Source organism: Panthera leo, chromosome D2 (assembly GCF_018350215.1).
Source record: "Panthera leo isolate Ple1 chromosome D2, P.leo_Ple1_pat1.1, whole genome shotgun sequence".
In the NCBI taxonomy this organism is placed as follows: Eukaryota; Metazoa; Chordata; class Mammalia; order Carnivora; family Felidae; genus Panthera; species Panthera leo.
In genome coordinates this window covers 48,702,809-48,712,624 of record NC_056689.1, presented here as the reverse complement: position 1 = coordinate 48,712,624, position 9,816 = coordinate 48,702,809, and positions in this window count along the sequence as shown.

Below are 9,816 nucleotides of genomic sequence, written 5' to 3'. Positions count from 1 at the left end.
CAGACTCACAGCCCAAAGGTAACTGATGTTAAGGCATCGGTATGCAACCCTTCACATTTTTCTTAGTGATCCAAAACTTCTATAAACAGAGGTAGAGGATATTTTTCCTAATAAATGAAAACAAAAACAAATACAAAAGTGAGCACTTTTTATTTTATTTGTTTCTGTAATCTAACATTAAATAAATGGACCTCTGTCATCTAAACAATAAATCCTGCCCTGCATCAGCACAGAGCCTGGATCCTGCTTCAGATTCTGTGTCTCCCTCTCTGTCTGCCCCTCCCCTTCTCACGCTCTGTCTCTCTCAAAAAATGAATAAACATTAAAAAAATTTTTTAAACAATAAATCCTGGACATCTCTCTAGGTCAATTCAAATAGATCCAGTCTTTTCTTTTATATATTATTTCATGTAGTCCATAATATGGCTGCACTGTAACTAAGTCTTTCTGAGTCTCTTGTCTTTTTCACTTTTTTCCTTTCCCTACTCCACCAGGGTGACTTATTTTCTCCTCCTCTTTCTTCTGGTTTATACAAATAATCTTGTAAAATCTTTGAACCCTCCAAGCCCCGTGGTGACTTCGTGCAATTAGGAAAAAAGTCCTCCCAAGACATTTTACAACGAGAAAGCTGTCATAAAATATATGTAAATCCTTGGTGACTAATCAGGAAACGTGTCTTAGAGCTCACAGCTGTACAACCTTGTGCAGTGGCTGTCACTCTCCCAACATATTCGTGTCTTTATGACACAAAATCCCTGACCAATGCACAGGTATACTTTTAGTTTTAATAGCTTCTGTCAAATTACATTCCAAAGAAGTTGTAATACTACAATGCATGCAACTCATTAACCACACTCTCAATGGCATGAATTTCTAATTTGAAGATAAACGCTTTAAAAATGTTATTGCTTCATTGTAAAATGATGTAAGCTTATTGTTAAAAAAAAAAAACAAAAAAACAAAACCCAGAGTCCTGGGATGCGTGGGTGGCTCAGTCAGTTGAGCATCCGACTCTTGATTTCTGATCAGGTCATGATCCCAGGATCGTGAGATCAAACCCTGTGTCAGGCTCCATGCTGAGCTTGGTTCCAGCTTAAGATTCTCTCTCTCCGCCTCTCTCATCCCCACCCCTGCTCATGTGCACGGGCACACGCATGTGTGTGCACGTTCTCTCTCTAAAAAAAAAAAAAAAAAAAAAAAAAAAATCTCCAGAGTCCCAATAGCCTAAGATGGTCATTGTTAATACTCAGGTCAGCATTTGTTTGGACATTTCCTTATGCCCATTGACACGTATGCTAATACTCTCAAATGAGTGGTATCACATTAAAACAGCTATTGTTTGACCTGCTTTTAAAACTCAGTTTTGTGTTGGGAATCTTTTTCTAGGTCAAGGAATGGAGATTTGCAGCACTGTTTTCTGGGGGTACACGTATTCTTCCCTACCTCACCTTCTGTGTACATGTACTATTTCCCACCCTCACTTTCTGGTACACATGTATGCCTACCTGTCCCCATTTCCAACTGTTGGAGGTACTATGTTTAGGGTTCGTTTTTTTACAGATGATAGATAATTACATATGAAAATATCTGAAAGTATTTGCTTTTCTTCAAAGATGTGAACTTACTGTTAAAGCAAATATTTGGATTTTCTAATTATTTATTTAATTTAAAAAAAAAATTATTTATTTTTGAGAGAGAGAGAGAGACAGAGTGCGAATGGGGAAGGGGTGGAGAGAGAGGGAGACAACAGAATCTGAAGCAGGCTCCAGGCTCTGAGCTGTCAGCTCTGAGCTGAGCCCAATATGGGGCTCAAACCCATGAACTGAGAGATCATGACCTGAGCTGAAGTCAGATGCTTAACCAACTGAACCACCCAGGCGCCCCTTGAATTATTTATTTTTTAAATGGTGCTTATATTATGCTTTATTGACGTGCCCCTGGTCTTTAGTTTTGCAACATGTTCTATGCTTTTTTTTTTTTTAAATTTGGAAAGTATAGCATTTTTTTGGTTGCACGTTTATAATGGTAAGTAATAACCTTAAATCTACCTTTAAAATTTTTAATAAAATTCTTAAACATTTTGTTCAATATTTCAATTTTAGAAATAAATAACTGTACATTGTCACCCAAGATGAGGAAATGAGCATAGATAATTTTCACTCACTGCTCATCATGCCCCAATTTTTTATTCCATGTTCTGGAAGTTTTGCTCACTGGTACTATTGTAAATTATTAATATTTTTACATTGAGAGGATTTTCCTTTTAAGAAGGGGAACTATAGTTACCTAAGTTATTTATATTTAATTTTCTTTATTTTTCCTTATTATGATGTACTTGAATAGGAAAACTGCACGTTTAAAATGTACACTTTGAAAAGTTTTGACACATGTCTGTGAAACCATCACCACAATCAAGATGAGTGTATCACTCACCCCTAAAAGTTTCCTTGTGTCCCGTGATAATCACTCCTTCTTGTCCCCCTCTGATTCCCCTCTTCAGATGACTAATGATCTCTCCCCTGTCACTATAGACAAATTTGTATCATCTAGATTTTATATAAATAGAACCATTCAGTGTGTAAGCTTTTGCCCACCTACTTTCATAGTATAATTATTTTGAGATTTGTTGATATCTCCATGTGTATTAATAGTTAACTTCTATTTATTTCTGAATGAATTCCATTGTACAGATATATAGTTGACCCTTGAACAATGCAGGTTTGAACTGCGTGGGTCTTCTCATGCACAGATTTTTTTTTTAGTAAGTACAATACAGTGCTATAAATGTATTTTCTCTATTTTTTCTCTTAATAACATTTCTTTTCTCTAGCTTACCTTTGTATAAGAATACCGTATATATTGGGGCACTTGGGTGGCTCAGTTGGTTATGTGTGAGACTTGGTGTCAGCTCAGGTCATGATCTCACGGTTCATGAGTTCGAGCCCCACATTGGGGTCTGCGCTGGTAGCAGGGAGCCTGCTTGGGATTCTCTCGCTGCCCCTCCCCCGTTCACTCTCTCTGTCTCTCCAAATAAATTAATAAACTTAAAAAAAATAATACCGTATATAAATAACATGTGTGTTAATTGACCGCGTTTGTTGTTGGTAATGCTTCTGGTTAACAGGAGACTATTAGTAGTCAAGTTTTTGGGGAGTCAAAAGTTATACGTGAATTTTCAACTGCACAGAACGTTGGTGTCTCAACCCCCCTGCTGGTCAAGGGTCAACCGCAACACAACTGTTTATTCATTCTCTTGCTGATGGACATTTGTGTCTTTTTCATTATTAGGCTGTTACAAATAAAGCTGCTTGGAACATTTTGGGTGAGTTTTGCATAGACATGTGTTTTTATTTTTCTTGGAAGGATACCAGGGTGCACGGTTGCATCATGTAGAAGGTGTAATGCCTAACTTCAAAAAAAAAAAAAGTTTAATTTTTTAAGAAACTAAAAACCTATTTTCCAGAGCAGTGATGCCATTTTACAATACCGACAACAATATATGAGAATTTAGTTGCTGGTCATCCTTGCTAACATTTGGTGTCTTTTTAATTTCAGAGATTCTAATAGGTGCATAGGGATCTTGTGATTTTATATTTTATTTTCCAAACGAGTAATGATGTTAAGCATATTTTCATGTGCTTCTTCACCATTCACTTATCCTCTTTGGTAAGATATCTGTTAAAATCTTTTGCCCATTTTTCTTGGGTTGCTTGGTTTCTTATTGTTGAGTTTTGAGAGTGCTTTATGTATTTTGCATACAAATACTTTATTATTATGCAAGTATTTTCTCCTATAATTTGCCTTTTAATTCTCATAATAGTGTATTGGAAGAGCTGAAGGTCTTAATTTTGGTGAAGTCCAATTTATCAATAAATATTTTTATAGGTCATTTTTTGCTATTATAGCTAAGCAATTTTTGCCCAACTTAAGGTCACTGGGGTTTTCTCCTAGAATTATAATAGTTTGATATTTTATACATAGGTCTATGGTTCAATTTAAATTAATTTTTGTGTACAATGCAAGGTATTGGTTAAAAGGGTTAATCCATTGCAAAATAAGGATTATCATTTTTTTCCAGCGCCATTCGTTGAAAAGATTATCCTTTTGCCATTGAATTTTCTTTGCACTTTTGTTGAAATTGCTCATGAATGGGTGGGGTTATTTTTGGGCCTCAGATTCTACTCTACTGATCAATTTGTCTATCTCTATGCCAATTCCACACTACCTTGGTTACTGTACTTTTATCTTGGAATCAGGTAATATTAGACCTGCAAACTTGTCATTGTCGTGCAAATTGGTTGGTCTCTTCTAGGTCCCTTGCATTTGCACATGAATTTTAGAATCAGTTTGAAAACTTCCACAAAAATCTATGCTGGGATTTTGATTAGAATTACATAGGTTCCGTGGACCAATTTGGAGATGGTTGTTATCTTTTTTTTTTAATTATTTTTTTAACGTTTATTCATATTTTGAGAGACAGAGCATGAGTGGGGGAAGGGCAGAGAGAGAGGGAGACAGAATCCAAAGAAGGCTCCAGGCTCTGAACTGACAGCACAGAGCCCAACGCAGGGCTTGAACTCACAGACCTGAGTTCACCTTGAGGTGACCTCAAGGTCACCTTGAGATCGTGACCTGAGCCGAACGAAGTTGGATGCTTAACCGACTGAACCACCCAGGGGCCCCAGAGACAATTGTTATTTTAACAGTATTGAGTCTTCTGAGCCATGGGCACGATATATTCCTCTACTTACTTGGGTCTTTTAAAATTTTTTTCAGCATCATTTTGTAGATTTTAGAGTACAGGTCTTATGTATCTTTTACCACATATTGACCCATGTATTTCATATTGTTAGTGTTAATACTATTAATTTTTGAGTGTTAATTTCTGAATTTTCATTGTTAGTGTCTAGAAATACAATTAACTTTTCTATATTAATCTTTTGTATATTAATCCAATCTTGTTAACCTTATGTACTAGTTCTAGTAGTTTTTTATAGATTCTACAGAACTTAATATGTAGATAATTGTATCATCTGCACATAAATATAATTTTACTTCTTCCTTTCCAAGCTGGATGCCTTTTGTTTCTGTTTCTTGCCTCACTGTCTTGGCTAGAACCTTCATTTTGATGTTGAATTAAAAGAAAGAAAAGGTTAACTATGGGGGTGATGGATATGGTAATTAGTTTGGTTGTAGCCATTTCACCCTGTATGCACCTATCAAAACATCACATTGTACGCCTTAAACATATACAACTTTTATTTGTCAGAAAAAAAGAAAGAAAAAAAAAACAGTGGTGAGAGCACATGCCTTGTTTTGGACCTTGGGGGAACCATTCAGTCTCTTACCATTAAGTGTGAGGTTAGTTATGGGCTTTTGTAGAGGACTTTTATCAGATTGAGGAAGTCCATTCTATTACTAATTTGCTGAGTTTTTTTTTCTTAAATTTTATTTTTGGGATAATTGGTATTCTGATTTAAGAAATAACACAGAGAAATCCCATAAGGCTTTTACTATTTCCCCAATGATAGCATCTTGCATAACTATTGTACAATTTCACAACCAGGAAATTGACATTGATACAGCCATTGACCTTATTCAGATTTCACCAGATTTGTGGTTTCATTTGCCTATGTGTGTGGGCGTGCACGCGCACGTGTGTGTGTGAGTGTGTGTGTGTGCGTGTAGTTCTACGCAGTTTTGTCACAGGTGTAGATTTATGTTACCACCCCCACAATTAAGATACAAACAATCCATCACAAGGGTCTCTAAAGCTAATCTTTCATTTCCATAGCTGCCTCTCTTCCTTCTGTCCTCTCTAAGGCCTGACAACCACTATCTATTTTTCTAATACCACAATCTATTCTTTGTCTCTATAATTTTGTCATTTCAAGTATTTTATGTAGAAACATATAGTATGTAACCTTTTGGGAATGGCTTTTTTCACTCAGCACAAGGTCCTGGAGCTCCATCCAAGTTGTTACATGAACCATGGTTCATTCTTCCCTGTTCCTCAGTAGTTTTCTAAATCTTTAGTATCTGAAATTTTTACTATGTTGGGTCTTCCAACCCCTGAATATGGTGTACCATAGTTTGTTTCAGCATTCACCCATTAAAAGACATTTGAGTTGTTTCCAGTTTTAGCTATTACAAATAAAGCTGCTATGAACATTTGTGTGTATGTTTACATAAACATAAACCTGGGATAAATTTCTTAAGGACAAATGGTCAAGAGTATAATTACTGGATCATATGATAATCGTCATCAGTGAAACATCCTCCCATTTTTTTTGGCCATTTTCTAATTGGATTGATTTTTTAAATTGAGTTTTGAGGGTTCTTTGTATAGTCTAGATAGTAGTCTTGGGTTAGATATGTAGTTTGCAAATATTTTCTCCCAGTCTGTAGCTTATATTTTTATCTTCTTCATAAGGACTTTCACAGAGCAAAAAGATTTTAATTTTGATGAGTTCCAGTTTATCAATTTTTCCTTTTATTGATTGTACTTTCAGTACTATTTTTTTTTTAGCGTTTATTTTGAGAGAGAGAGAAAGGGAAAGAGAGAGAAAAACAGAGAGAATGAGCAGGGGAGGGGCTGAAAGAGAGGGAGAGAGAGAATCCCAAGCAGGCTCCACACTCAGTGAGGAGTCTGACACAGGCTTAATCTCTCATGAGATCGTTCCCTGAGCCGAAATCAAGAGACGAACACTTAACAGATTGAGCCACCCAGGTGCCTCATGTACTGTTAGTACTTCCAAAGCCTTTCTCTGCTGTTTTATTTCCTAAAAGTTTTATAGTTTTACATTTAAGTTTGTGATTCATTTTGAGTTAATATTTGTACAAAGCATAAGGTTTAGGTTTTTTTTTTTTTTTTTTTTTTGGCTTATGAATGTCCAATTACTCTAGAATCATTTGTTAAAAAGAGCCAACCATCCTTCTTTGAATTGCTTTTGCACCTCTGTCAAAGATCTATTGGGCATATTTGTATGGATCTACCTCCAGGTCCCATTGATCTATTTATGTGTCTATCTCTGCTAATACCACACTTCAAGATCTTGATTACTGTAATGATAGATAAGCCTTATCATTGGCTAAAGTGATTTCTCCCACTTCCTTACCCTTTTCCAAAAATGGTCTCACTACTCTAGGTTCTCACCTTTCCATATAAATTTTAGATAAGCTTCTCTTATTTTAAAATCTTGCTGTAATTTTGTTAGAAATTATATTGAATTTGGAGATCAACTTGGGGAATATGGGAATTTTACTATGTTGAATCTTCCAATCCATGAATATGGTGTGTCTCTCCATTTATTTAGATCTTCTTTTATTTATTTCATCACATTTTGTGAGTTTCGGGATACAGATTCTGTACGTGTTTTGTTAGAATTGTACCTAAGTATTTTGGAGAAGTAATTGTCAATTGTATCATGCCTTTAATTTTGGCTTCCACATGTTCATTTTTTGTGAATGCAAATTTGACTGATTTTTTTGTATTGATCTTGTATCATGTAACTTTGCTGAACTCCCTCCGTTCTAGGGTTTGAAAACTGTTTTTGTAGATTCCTTAGGATTTTCTATATACACAATTGTGTTATCTGCAAATAACAATTTTAAATCTTGCTCCAATTTGTATGCTTTTAATATTCTTTCATTACTTCCGTTACTTCCATTACTATGTTTAATAAGTGTGGTGGAGGGGCACCTGGGTGACTCAGTCAGTTAAGCATCTGACTTTGGCTCAGGTCATGATGTCATGGTTTGTGAGTTTGAGCCCCGCATCGGGCTCTCTCCTGTCGGCACAGAGGCTGCTTCAGATCCTCTGTCCCTCTCTCTCTTCTTTTTCCTCACTTGTGCTCTCTCTCTCTCTCTCAAAAATATAAATACTTAAAAAAAATAAGTGTGATGAGACAGGACATCTTTGCTCTATTCTTGATTTTAAGACTAAAGCATTCGATCTTTCACTATTATGAGTGATGTTCTTGTAGGCTTTTTGTGGATATTCTATACCAAGTTTAGGTAGCTCTCCTCTATTTCTAGTTTGCTGGAAGCTTTTATCATGATTTTCGACATTGGATTTTTTATCATGGCTTTGGATTTTGTCAAAAGCTTCTTATGTATCAGTAGGTATGGTCATATAACTTTTCCTCTTTAACCTCTTGATATGGTGGATTATACTGATTGATTTTGAAATGTTGAACCACCTTCATATTCATTGGAATAAGCTCTATTTGGTCACGGTGTAAAATTGTTTTTATGGATTGCTGAATTTGATTTGCTAATATTTTCTTGTAGATTGATATGTCTAGGTTTCTGAAATTAAATTATTCTGCAGTTTTATTGTATTGTTAAAATGAGTTGGGAAGTATTATCACCTCTTTTGTTTTCTGTAAGAGATAGTGGCAAATTGGTATGAATTCTTCTTTAAATGTTTGGTAGAATTCTCCCGTGAAAGCTGCTGAGCCTGCACATTTCTTTTGGGAACTTTTAAATTACAAACTCAGTTTCTACAATTTTAGGACTCTTCAGACTTTTAATTTCATGTTGGCTGAATTGTGATAGTTTGTGATTGCCAAGGAATTGATCTATTTCTTCTGAGTTGTTTAATTTATGAATGCAAAGTTGTTTACAGTATTTCCTTATTATTCCTTTAGTAGCTGTGGGAATTTATAGCGATAACCCTTGCTTTAAATCTGATATCAATGAGTTAGTAATTCTTAGAGGTATTGTTTTTCTGCTTCCAATTTCATGTATTTCTGCTTGTATCCTCATTATTTCCTTCCTTCTGCTTGCTTTGTACTTATTTTGCTCTTCTTTTACTAGTTTCTTGAGGTAGGCACTTAGATTGTTGATTTGAGACATTTTCTGTCTTCTAATGTAAGCATTGTAGTGTCATAAATTTACTCTTGACACTACTTTAGCTGAACACCATGTTTTGACTTGTTGTATTTTAAATTTCATTCACTCCAATGTACTTTATTTCCTTTGAGATTTCCTTTTTGATCTATGGGTATATTTAATTTCCAACCGTTTGGAGATTTTCCTGTTATCTTTCTTACGCTGATTTCTAATTAGTTTATGCATTATGAATGTAGCGGCTTCTGCTTTTTAAAAATCAGTTTTATTAATGTTTGCTGTAGGTGTGACAACATACTTATGCGATAGCTCACTCTTACATTTTACTAGTTCAAGTGAAGGCAGAAGCCTTATTTCCATTAGGTCCCTTTATCTTCCCCTCTTTTTAAATATGATTGTCTTAAGCTTTTCCTCTACATATTGCATCAGAAGGTGTTATATAATCTTTGATTTACCTATCACATCTGAGTTAACTAACTCATGAAAATTATATTTATATTTGGTATTCTTTCAGCCATTCTGATATTCTGTCCCTCTCTCTAAGTCCTGAACCTTCTGTTATCATTTCCTTTCTGCTTAGAGAACTTCCTTGAAGTGTTCCCTAAGGGTAGGCTTTCCAGGGACCAATATTCTTAGTTTTTCTCCATCTGAGAATTTCTTTATGTGCCCTGCCTTCCAGAAGGAGGTTTTAGCCAGATGTGGAATTAATAGTTGACCATATTTTCCTTTCAAAACTTGAAAAGTGTTGTGCCGCTTTCTCTGATCTCCATGTTTCAGGTGATAATTCTGCTGTCATTCAAATTGGTAATCTCCTATAAATAATACATCATTTTTCTCTGGCTGCTTTCAAGGTTTTTTTTTTTTTTCCAAGTCTATTAGATTTTGGAAATTTAATTATAATGATATGTCATCTTATGGATTTCTCTGAGTTTATTCTATTTGGATTTCACTCCGTTTCTTAAA